Source organism: Miniopterus schreibersii (genome assembly GCF_964146895.1).
Source record: "Miniopterus schreibersii genome assembly, chromosome: X".
NCBI lineage: Eukaryota > Metazoa > Chordata > Mammalia > Chiroptera > Miniopteridae > Miniopterus > Miniopterus schreibersii.
The window spans coordinates 13185991-13198769 of NC_138104.1; the positions used below are offsets into that span (position 1 = coordinate 13185991).

At 41.0% G+C, this 12779-nt stretch overlaps 1 protein-coding gene across 1 annotated transcript in view; it reads left to right on the forward strand.

Moving 5' to 3' along the window:
* The window catches only part of TENM1 (teneurin transmembrane protein 1), a 711536-nt gene that overhangs the window by 157991 nt on the left and 540766 nt on the right, over window positions 1-12779 (forward strand). The gene's annotated exons all lie outside the window — the stretch shown is intronic.

The following is a 12779-nucleotide window of genomic DNA, read 5'->3' on the forward strand; positions in this document are numbered from 1 at the left end:
GTCATGACTCAATGTGCATCAGTGCAAGATCAGCAGTGCCCAAGGTATTCGCAGGGTAGAACCTCAGAATATTTCATGACCAGCTTGTATAAAATGGGGGACTATACCAGGAAAGCATGAGTGATGGCCATTATCTAATGCCCATAGGCTGCAAAGCTCTTTCACATCCATTAAGTCAATTGATTCTCACCACAACCATGTGAGATGCGTGTGACAGCTATTTTTTTAAAAAATATATCTTTATTGGTTTCAGAGAGAGGAAAGGAGAGAGAGAGAAACATCCATGATGAGAGAGTCATTGATCGCTGCCTCCTGCACGACCCCGACTGGGGATGGAGCCCGCAACCCGGGCCTGTGCCCTGACCTGGAATCGAACCCCAATCACCTGGATCCCAGGTCGAGGCTCAACCACTGAGCCACACCCGGCTGGGCTAAACTGACACACTTTTAAATAAATGCATTCTCTCCTCCTACCTTGACAAATGCACCTTCCTAGTGACCTAGAGGGCCAGGTGCAAATTTAGAGCACCTGGGCACCTGTAGGTGTCCCCACACATACACAGCTGGCACCCAGCCAGAGTGTAAACCCCATTCACATCTCCTACCAGCAGCTACCTCTTGACCCAGTCGAACCTGGGGATGTGTGCATGGAAATCGTGTCTACCGTTAGCTGTAAGTACTTGGAGCAGAAACTCTTATAAATCTTGGGAATGGATTCCAGATACCGGGTGGGCCACTCCAGTGTCTCGGGCACCAGGGTCATGGTCCCTCCTGCCCTCCGCTCTCCCCCCCATTCTCTTCTATATGGGAAGCTTTAGGTAATTCCTGTGTAAGATACTTGACTTCTAAAGCCAAATGTCATTAAAAGGTATCTCTACCTTAGCAGCAATTAATAAGAAATTTTTAAAATCCGCTCAGGCCACGATTTGTAGGTTTCTTTGGCTTCACTTCTGACCCTCACAGGTTTTTTTGTGTGCGGGGGGGTAGGAGTGGCATTAAGATGCATTAATATGTCTTTAAATGAGCTTTGCCGGTCATTGAAATCATTTTATACTATATGGAATTTCTTATATTTGGAGTTGATGTTTGGAAATTTTCAACTGCATGTGACGTGAGCATATTAGGTGCTGAATGCCAACCTTTACTAGTGCCTGGGTACGAAACTGTTCATTCTGGATGAGTTTATCCTGAGTTTCCAGTGCCGGACTGCTTCGTAACCTGGAGAGAAATTTTCAGGAAGTCTGGGTGAACGAGTTTTTATTTTACTCTAAATATCTTATTTTACATTTTATTGTTCAAAGTATTGCAGATGTCCCCTCTTTTCCCCATTGACCCCTCCACCCACCCCTCCCAGGCCTTCCCCACACTATTGTCTGTGTCCATGGGTTATGCATATACGCATATAACTTCTTTGGTTAATCTCTCCCCACCCACCCCTGTCTTCCCTCTGAGATTCGTCTATTAATGATGAAATATGTTAAATATACAGGGATTTCACATAGCAAATACTCACATACCCATCACTCTTGTACTCAGCTCGAATCTATGTTACTAGATTTTCTGTAGATTTGTTTTCAGGTGGTAAAACATTACAGACAAAATTGAAAGTTATGTACCCCATCCCATTTCCCTTCCTCTCAAACGTTCACTCTCTGATGTAACCAGTGTACTGAGTTTGTTATTTATCATTCCCATTTATGCTTTATTATTATTTTCTTACAGCATTCAAATAGGTTTTCCTTAAATACATATTCTTCTTCAGTGTCCTTTTGTCTCTTAACATTGTTTCTGTGATTTAACTGTGCTGGTATGTGAGGCTCTGTGTCATACTCTTAATTTATATAACTGGCCCATTAGATGAATAGACCCTGTGAGTGCACATTTAGGCTGTTCCCCAGGTTTAATTTTGTAGATAGTGCTGCAGGAAACATTCTCATGTGTACTTTCGTGTGTGTTTGTGTGAGGGAGCATTTCAGAATATACACCTAGAAGTGGAATTTCTGAGTCAAAGGGGATGAATATCCTCAACTTCGCAAGGAACTGCCAAACTGCTCTCCAAGAGCCTGGTATGGGCCTGCCACCGCCAGTGCATGAAATTCCTAATTTATATTTGTGCTTGTTCCATTCTTGTCAGTCTGTGTGCATGTTCCAAGTCCTCACTGACATAGTTTGTATACTGTGGATTGCTTGTGAGAAAGAGCTTTTTCACATGTGTACCGTCCATTCAGATTTCCTTGTCAGAGAATTGCCTGTTGGTATCATTTGTTCATTTTTCTACTTTTTGTTTAGTTGCAGTTTTTTTTAAAAAAATGAATCCTGGATACCAATCTTTGTAGTTATGATCTCTGCAGTTTTCGTCTCCAAGTGTGGCTTGTTTTCAGTTTGTTTCTTGTGTCTTTGATTGACAGTGCGTCACATTTATAGATTAATTTTAGTGTAATTCATACCTTTATGATTATAGTCCTCCTATTGCTGAACTTGTTTTATCCCTCCATTCATTATAATTTTTATACCCTTCAATAATTTCTGTAGATTACTCCATAAAAGTTTTGCATAGCTTTTGCTAGATTTATTCTTAGGTTCTTTTTGGCTTTTGTTAATACTATAAATTGAATATTACTTTTTTTTTTCTATTGAGTTATCTAATTGGTGATTACTTGTAGAGGGTTTTGCTATTGATTTTGGTATATTGATTTTGTTTCTAGCAACCTTGCTAAACTTTCTTGTTCTGATAGTTTGTACTTACTCTTGGATTTTTCTATGTAGACAGTTACATCTTTAGAAATAACAGTTTTGACTCATCCTTTCCATTTTTATACTTGATTTATTTTCTTCGTTTTATTGCATTGTTTAAGATGTCCATTAAAATGTTAAATAGAAGTGGTGAGAGTAGGTGTTTTTGTCCTGATTTTAGTGGAAACACTTCTAAAATTACACCATTGATTATTATGTTTACTGCAGGTTTTTAATAGATACCCTTTAAGAAGTCAAGAGACTACTGCTATGTTCAGAATTTGCTGTATATAACAAGGCTTTTAAACATAAACCTTAATTTTTGTTAACTGCCATTTCTGTATTTATTCACATAACATGTTTTTGCTTCTTTAGTTTGTTAATTTGGTTAATGACATTAATTTTTCTAATGTTAAACCAGCCTTTCATTCCTTGAATAAACTCAGCTTGGCCATGATTTATTATCGGTTTACACGTTCCTGGATTTGGTTCAATATTTTTTTAAGGATTTTTGCATGAGTAAGATTGGTCTGCAAGTCTCCTTTCTCAAATTGCCCCTGTAAGGTTTTTGTGTCATGGTTATACAAGCCTCAGTGAATGAACTGAATAGTCTTCCCTCTTTTTAAAGTCTCTGAAACAGTTTATATAGACAGAGGTTATCTAACTCCTTGAAAGTATGATAAATTTTGCATTTGAAATTGTGTGAACCTGTTGTATCTTAAAGTCAGAGACTTTTGACTACACATTACATTTGTTTAATGGTTATTGTTTATTTTTAATTGTTTATTTCTTCTTTATTCGGAGTATTTATTTGCATAAAGATTTTTATAGTGATTTTTTTTGTTCTTATAGTTTTAATTGTAGCTCTACTTTCTCTTTTTAGTCCTAGTTTTTTCCCTTTTCTCTTTTTTTATCAGTTATGCCAATGATTGTTTATTTTATAATTTTAAAAAATTCACCAGTTTTTACTTTTATAGTTCCTTTCTCTGCCTTTTTTCCCTATTGCAATAATTTCTCTGCTTATTTTTTATTTTCCCTTCCTTTTACTTTTTCACTTAGTCTGAGGTTATTTCTTTAACTTCTTGAAATGAATATTAGACTCACTTCTTTCTCGACCTTCCTCGTTAGTTAATAAAGGCACAGGGTGCTCTCTGCTTCCCTCATCATATACCTTCAGGCGTACCCCGCAAATGTTAATGTGCAGTGTGTACTTTTGTTCTCTGAGTTCTGAATATACTTTTAAAATTTCTTACTGTTCTGTCATCTTTAGTTCGAGAGGTATTTAGCAGTGCTTTTAAAGTTGTCATGTGCCTGGCGGGTTAGGATGATCATGTTAGTGTTGACTTTTTGGTGCTCATGGTGGGTGCTCGGCCTCTTACTAATCCTGTCTCTGAGCCGGTGGGTGCCTAGCTCATTGCTGGAGGGGGAGCCTGGGCCTTCCCTGTTCTCCTTTCTCCCCAGGTCAGGAGTCTCTTATAAGCCTGTAGTGCCGCCCAGGAGCCCCGACCGCAGGGCCTTTGTCCCTGCGCCGAGCCTGCTCTGAGCACGTGGCCTTGGGCAGCTCTCCGTGCATCTGGACCCCGGGCCCCGCGGGCCATGGGCTTCACGCTGCTTGTCAGCTTCTCCTGTTCCTAATCCGGGGAGATGTGAATCCTGTCTTTCAATTCAGCTTTTGCATTTTGCTTTTCTCTCTCTATGGATTACCTCCCATTCCTATGTATTTAGTAGAGGGATGAGTCATGTTCATAGTGCTGAGAGCATTTACTCCTGGAAAAACTGAAGAACTGACACAACACCCTCACTTTGCAGCCCCCCAGCAGCACTCTATGTGCTTGCGGCCTCAATTAACCTTTCATTTGAACTGAGTACCTTCTTCATGCAATCTAGAAAATTCCTTTTTATAGTCATGTGGCACTATACTTACAGGAACGTTGTCCTCTGGTGGTTTTTCTTGTTGGTTTTTTTTTTGACTCTTCAGAAATCATTATTCCCAAATAAATCATTCTGCTTTATGCTGAATAGTCTCCATATCGCTCTTTAAAACATCAATGTTTCGGTATAAAACTGAAGGCAACGCTGCCTGTTGATAAAGAGCTCACTCAAGTAACAGCGTGTCATGAGGCCAAAGAGAATTGGCAGGGAACTGGCAGGACCCTGCAGCCGGCTTATCGGGAGATTTAGTGAACGCTCACCACCCCGCTGCAGAAACAGCTAATATGTGCAGATCCTCCCTGCATTTGGTAAAGCACACTGAAGGCAGTTAGATGAGAATAATACAGCTCGCTAACTGCATTATTCTGAGCATATTGGGGTGGATAATAAGAGTTGAGGTCTTGGCTCAAGGAGGAGGCATTGAAGGATGCATCCAGGACTGAGAGAGGTAGCTACATGCTTTATACCAAACCTTCCAGGCGCGTTATTCACACCACTGACCCGGCCACCGGATGTTTTTTAGGATCTTCTGTCCTTGTACATGAGCCGTAAGCTCCTCAGTAAAACCGTACGTGTGTCACCATCTGTCATTAGCCAGAGTTCCTCTTCTGGAGCATTGTTTCCTCCGGAGTCTGAACCTGTCTGATTGATGAAGAGTCAGGAGACTGTGGCCAGTCTTCTAAATGTACCGTCAGTGCATGTCCACGCCTGAAACTTAACCAGATGCTGGATGACACAGCTTGAAACTTGTGGCTTTCAGGGCTGATGTGGCCCAGAGCTCAGTGGGCCACTTTGTTCCTTTAATCCTTTAAGGCGTATTATTTCTACACATTCACTATGCAGAATGTGTGATTTGTAATAAATCTACATTAAGAAGGATAATAACCTAACATAAGAAAGATGAAGGAAAAGGGGTTATGAAATGAAATGGTATTTCTTGAGGTGCCATGTCTGGCTGTGAAGGGGGCAAGAAGAAGCCCCCAAAGCATCCCGGGAGGCAGGTCAAGGAGACAGACGGGGTGAGGGTGGTGCGGAGGCGTGAGTGGGTGAAGAGGGCCTGGGGACCTGCCTAGGGTGACCCTGCCCTGCTGCTCCCCAGCGAGGCTTTCAAGCAGAAGCAGAGAGAGAAGCAGAAGGCGCCCAGCCTGGCCAGTGTGGCTCAGCGGTTGAGCGTCTACCTGTGAACCAGGAGGTTGCGGTTCAATTCCCGGTCAGCGCACAGGCCCGGGTTGCGGGCTCGATCCCCAGCAGGGGGCGTGCGGGAGGCAACCGATCAATGACTCTCTCATCATGGATGTTTCTCTCTCTCTGCCTTCCTCTCTCTGAAATCAATAAAAACATTTTTTTAAAAAAAGAGAGAAGCAGAAGAAACTGGAGGGGCTAAAAGCGAAGGCCTCAGGGAAGGGCTCCTGGCCATAGGTGGAATGAAGGAAGCTGGCAAAAAGTGAGCTGCTCCTTGTGCCTGGGGCCATGGTGAGCCTTAATTCCGTTTGTTTCAACATCTGGATTCCCCGTCATAACATCTCTTGCCCCCTAAAGCTAGAATGAAGTGTTGTCTTGGAGCCTGTTGTACATTTAAGAATAATTTTGTCATCATCATCATCATCATCATCATCATCACGCAGTGTCTCATCTCTTCAGTTTTTCTCACTCTGCCATTTCAACCTGAGCTGTGGGGTCAGAGGAAACCCAGCCCCGAATCCTGTCAAACTGTGTTCTTCAGTCTATGTTCTGTACAGAATCCTGTACCACCTGGAATTAAACCAAGTCATTTGTCTTTCTTTCTCTGCCTGGCTTATTTCGCTTAGCGTAATATTCTCCAGGTCCATCCATACTGTCCCAAAGGGTATGAGATCCTTCTTCTTTACAGCTGCGTAGTATTCCGTGGGGTGAATGTCCCACAGCTTTTTATCCACTCATCTACTGATGGGCACTTGGCTGTTTCCAGATCTTAGCTATTGTGAACTGTGCTGCTATGAACATTGGGGTGCATAAGTTCTTTCCAATTAGTGCTTCAGGATTCTTAGGAAAGACAAACATCACATGATCTCACTTATACGTGGAATCTAAAGAACGTAATAAACTGATGAACAGAATAGATTCAATGACATGGAAGCAAGGATCAGACTGACAAATGTCAGAGGGATGGAGGAGGGCGGGTGGGTGGAGGGGGAGAGAGTAACCAAAGAATTTATATGCATCTATGCACAACCCAAGGACACGGACAATGGTGGGGAGAGGGACTGGGGAGGGGGGTGGGGCAGGGTGGAATGGGTCACTGGGGAGAAAAGGGGGCATCTGTAATATTTTAAACAAAAATAAAAAAATAAAAACAACCCCCCCCCCAAACCCCAGCAACAACAAAAAACCAAAACCAACTCATTTGAAATGATAAAAAAAAAAGAAAAAAAAATTATATTTCTTGGGGATCCATAGAGAATATACACACATTTAATGTAGATCTAAGTTTCTTAAATATATAATCAGTTGTACTTTAACTCATACCTCAGAGGGATAAGTGGTCTGTTTTAGTAGGAACGGCCTTGCTCTAAATTAACTAGCCCCCTTGATGTTTGAGGTGCTAAATATGATATTTTAAAAGTAATGTTGTAGTCGTGAAATGCTTTTTAAAAGGCCCATTATGTATCATGTTTGAGGCTGGAGCTTTTAGAGCACTGGGCTATTATTGAAGTTTCTAAAACCAAGGACCAAACAACTATTTAGAGTAATAATTTTGCTACTTGGCCCCCATATCATAATGCCACCCAATTCTCTGAGGAATTAACCTAAAACTACATTATATGTATTATACATTTAACCTGGAAGTTTCCATGTTGTTTGCAGCCTAATTTTACTGAACCCCGAACACCACTTCTGCTTGTTTTTTGTTGTTTCTGGAGCTTTTTGTTTAGTTTTTGCTTCTCACTTTGCACACGGGCGCCAGGTCAGGTCAGTATGAATAGGATCGAAATGTGTAAGGATCGGGCTTTATTTCTCCTATAGTTTTAGTTTCTTTGAAAAATCGCTATGGGTCTTGTAGCCACTGAGTGGAGAAAATGATTGGACCAGCAGGCATGAGGCACATAATTAATATTGGAATTTTGGGAGGACATGTTAACACAAGGATTGACCAACATTCATTTCTAGCCAAATAGACACTGAGGAACTAATCTGCTGACTGAATGAGTGGCCTTAAACCCTTTTGAACTGGCTACAACTTCCTGAACTTTTTAGTGCTGTATCTCTCATCATGGGAGGAAAAAGGGAAAAAGGGACTTGTGCCATGGACAGTGTCATGGGACAGCTTAGATCAGGGGTTGGCAAAGTGTGACCCACAGCCAAATGCAGCCTGCCTCCTGCTTATGTACGGCTCATGAGCTAAGAATGATTTTTACTGTTCCGAACGGTTGAAACAAAAAGCCAAAGGAAGGATAGTATTTTGTGACATGTGAAAATGATATGAAATTCCAATTTCTGTGCCCAGAGACCAAGCTTTATTGAAAACAGCCGTGTCCATTTACTTAGATCTTGCCTTTTGCCATCTAAGGGAAGAGCTGTGCAGTTACAACAGATTCTGTCTGACCTGCAAGGTGTAAAATTTTACTATCTGGCTTCTTCCAGAAAATTTGCCAACCCTTTACTTAAAGGACTGATGAAATGATTTTCATAAAGAAACCTACTAGGGGGGAAACGGTGCTATATAAGCACAGAAGCGTTGTGGCTTTCATTTCTAAATCTGTAGCTATTATTTCTGAGCTATTTGCTTGCAGGCCTTATAATGGTAACAGGTGCTAATGCACAAGAATAGAACAATAATTCCTGCCGTAATTGTCCACATTCATAGGAAACTGCAGGTATAGCTGTAACCAGATGTTTAAAGAATGGGAACAAAAATGAAAATGTAAAAGTCTTCACTGGAAAAAAAAGATAAATGATATAGGAGTTGTACCTAAAACCTGGTAAGAAACCCAGGCAAAAGAATGATTTGTCTTTAATTCATGTGTATAATCCCCTGGGAGGGGGTTTTTAATAGACAGCCTTACAAATAGCTGAAGAAATTTTACAAGACCATAACTAGTTTTCTAAGGCAAAACTTTAATTACCTTAAAATTGATATAACATTAACCACTTTAAGTCAGAGTTACATTTTATTTTATTAACAATGAATCATATAGAAAATGTTGGCACTTTTTTACAATGGTAGTATAAAGCCTTGGTGAGATGTTTCTGTTCCTGTGGGGTAAGTGTGTAGAGTGTTAATTTGATGGCAGAAGGGGAGAAAGAAGGACATTTCACATTTTGAATAATCTAAGGAAAATTGAGCCAATTTTAGGATTACATCTATTTTTTAGGGCTAAAAGCTTACAACACAGGCTATCTTAAAACAGCACAAATGGAAGTGAAGTTTAACTAATAGAGTTCATTTAACTAATGTAGACAATAAAACCAGGTATTTCACTCTCTGAGTGGGATTACATTTTGGCAGTTATCTAGTTAATTTGATTCATGGGGATTTATAAATTGGATCATTCAGAGTCCAAAGTGAAATGGTGATTTAAATGCAGGCCAATGGCCTCTGGAGAAATAATCAATTCTTTAGAATTCATCAGAAGAATTAAGTTTTATCCTAATTACTCACCTGGAGAATTAACTAGAATTTTGAAGCATTTGACTAGGAAACAACAAACCTGGGCATTGCGTTTAGGAAAAAAACCTCTAGGGAACAAGCTTGGAAAAATTTGAACCTAGTAAATGACAGACCAGAAGCCTCCTTTCTTGATCCAAAAAAAAAAAAAAAATCAATTCTATTGCTTTGTGGAGTTAGCAAATCCATTCTCTTGTTTATTTAGTAAATATTTATGAAATTCTTTTATGTGCCAAGTTCTTGTGTAACCACTGGGAATGCAGAGGTAAACACAGAGACACGACCAATAAATTCTGTCTCCTTGGAGCTCAAATTCTTATAGGGGGAGATAGATGACAATTGCATTAAGAAATAATTTCAGGTAGCCACACGTTCCATGTAATAAAACAGTTCTATAGAGACTGAAATAAGAGGCACAACTCTAGCTACTGTGTTCAAAGAGGACCTCCCTGAGGAGGTGGCTTTTGAGCTGTGACCTGAATGGTGAGAAGGAGTTGCTCATGGGCGGTTGTTGGAGAAGATATACCCAAATCTGTGAAATTAACCTTAGGTATGGAGGCAGATTTTATTCCAGAGCTTATTTGGTTTTGCTCAACATCAAAACCCAACCAGTGTCTTCCAGTCAATACTCAGAAACGCCTGTGAGGGACGATTATCACATGGATTTACTACTATCATAATCGTTGTTATAATTAACATTTTAGAGCACTCAGAAGTGAAGAGATGCTTTCACCCATATCATTGCATTTGAACCTCACGTGGTGTGGGTACTGATATATCCCCATTTCATGGCAACGAAGACTTGTGGCTCAGGGAGCTCAAGCAGATCGCTCAAGGCCCCTCATAGAACAGTCTAGTAGTTGTGGAGTTAGGGCCTTGAAGCCACACTTCGTGTTGCAGATTTCCAAATTGCTCACTTTATTACACCGTTCCACCTTGAGCTATCCCTGGAATTATACGAGCCTGAATACTAATTAGTATCAACAGCAGACTCCGTATTTCTGTCTGATTAAGTAGGATCGCTCCTATGTGCTGCTTCAGTGATCAACGTGAAGTTTGCCATCCGAAATGTCACCACGGTTTAGGATCCGAAGAGGTTATGATTGATTTCACGCGCTGTCACACACGATTACCCATGTGTGTAAATACGAACCTTGTTATTGGTTGATTTTTTAAAAGGAGGATTGTTCTTTGAACATAACATTCATCCGAGTGTAGATGTGCGATTCGGGAGAGGTTCGCCTCGTGTCTTTTCCGCTCCGATTCTGTTTCTGAGCTGCCCTGGCACTCAGGCTAACGGCCGCCTGCGCAGGCCTGGGCTGGTGACATATTCATCGGCCTGGGGTCCGTAGTCAAGTAGGGCACGTTGTCTTATGTGCAGAGTGCATTTGGCCCCGGTTGACAGGATTTTCATTTTCCATTCACAGTTGTAAAGCATTTTCAGTGTAACGCCACCCTGAGCCTAACAAAGTCAGCAATTTATGAGAGGCGCGCGGCTCTGCTTACCTTTCATTTGTCAAAGGTTGATGGGAAACATCTATATTGCTTGTTCAGTCTGTTAATTGTATGTTTTCAGCCAAGCTGAACTGACAGGCGAAGACCTGTTCACTCATATTAGTCTGTAGGGACGTGTTTGTCAATATGTCCTTTAAGCTGCTTTACATGTGACCTATAACTCAAGGAATTCTTACTCCACCGATATTCAAAAGGTTATCTACACTCTACAGTTCCTTTGGTGACACACCCTAAAGAATAGGTTGTAAACTTAAAGACCCCAGTTTCATCATCTTTAAGGTTTGTAACTTAGTTTATTTTTGATGGGTTCATATTAACTTTGAGGAAGGAGTCATGAAATTTACCACTGAAAACAGTATGCTTTTAATTTTTAAATTACTCAGACTTTTACAAAGACTTTGGGGAAGTTTGGGTAGATAACATGGTGAATTTTAGAGACTTTTTTCTCTCTAAATAAGACCCGAAACATCATTTCAAAATGCAGATGGTAGAATTCAAATATAGAAGCGTAGTGGCCCGTGAGCCCCTTGATAGGAGTGTCTCAACTCCTTAGCTCTGGCTCTAGTGTATAAAAGGTGCTCAGTAAACAATTGATGAGTCAATCACCAGTCAAACTTAATTTTACCCTTTTGGATCCTGATGCCCAAAGAGGTGCAATGACTTTTACATGGTCACATAGTAAGTTCATGGCAGAAAAGGAAAGAGAGCTCTGGTCCCTTGAATGCCAGTCCGCTCACTGCCCTTTCCTGTGCGGTACCATGTTTCCTCTAAGGTATTTACCTTGTTTCCACGATCCTAACTTCCAGTGACTTGGGTTGAGTAGATGGATGGCTCTTTAAGCTATGCCCCAATAGAAGGCTGAACTCTCAAAATGAGGAAAGTATAGATACTATATCAAAGCATATATATCCAGCTTCAAAGGTGTGGGGCAGATAAAAATAATTTCCTTTCTTCCCTTCCAAGTTCTTGTGGCTGGGCTAGTAAAATTAACATGAGACAAATTAACAAAAGAAAATGACCATGTGGGGTGTCATAAGATCATGACATATTAGGCAGTTGAGATTTATAGAGCATTTTTGCTAAGGAATGGGAGGCATGGCTCTGGGACTTTAAAAGGAAAGGAGGCAATTCTTAGGTAGGTGAGAAAGAACAAAAATTTGACAATCAAATTCTTGCAGGTCCACCCAGAAACAATGGGGAGTCTAACAGACTTTGCAGGCTTCCCCTGTCGCCATTCTTAGTTCATATTATGCGAAGGTGATAGCTCCCTTCATGATTTCCTCTCTCATTTCCTTTAGGCAGGTAAGGGGAGTGGTAGGTCAAAGGCTCTTTCTGAGTCCTTCATTTCTTAAAAATAATCACCTTAAAATAATTGATATACCATACTTTGAGGTGGGAAACTCTGCTTCCCCTCAAAAGTTAGTAACATTTTCTCCATAAAGGGGTCAGTTTTTATTTGCTGTTCCTACCAGAGGTTGAACCTGAGCAGTGGCAGCTAATGCAGCTTTTTTAGGGGGTGGGGGAGAGAGGAAGGGGGCTGGGAAACATCGATCAATCAGTTGCCTCCCAGGGATCGAACCTGCAACCTGGGTATGTGCCCTCACGGGCAATTGAACCTGCGCCACTTTTTGATGTGTGTGGGGGGGACACCCCCAACCAGCGAAGCCACTCTGGCCAAGGTGCTAGCACAGCGTTTTCTCATTAAGGGGCTATTGGGCCACACTGGGAGCAGGAACATTTTTCTGAATAAATGATCACGTGGAATTGCTGGCTCTGATATATTACATATGTGCTCCTCTGATATATTGCATAATTCTTGGGGAAGTGTTATCTTATCGATGTGCTGGAGGGAAGCTTTCACTAAGCGTTGCCAGATGAAACATAAGCTGCCCAGTTAAACGTTAACGTCAGGTAGGAAATTAATATTTGTTTTTAGCATAAGTGTGACCCAGAT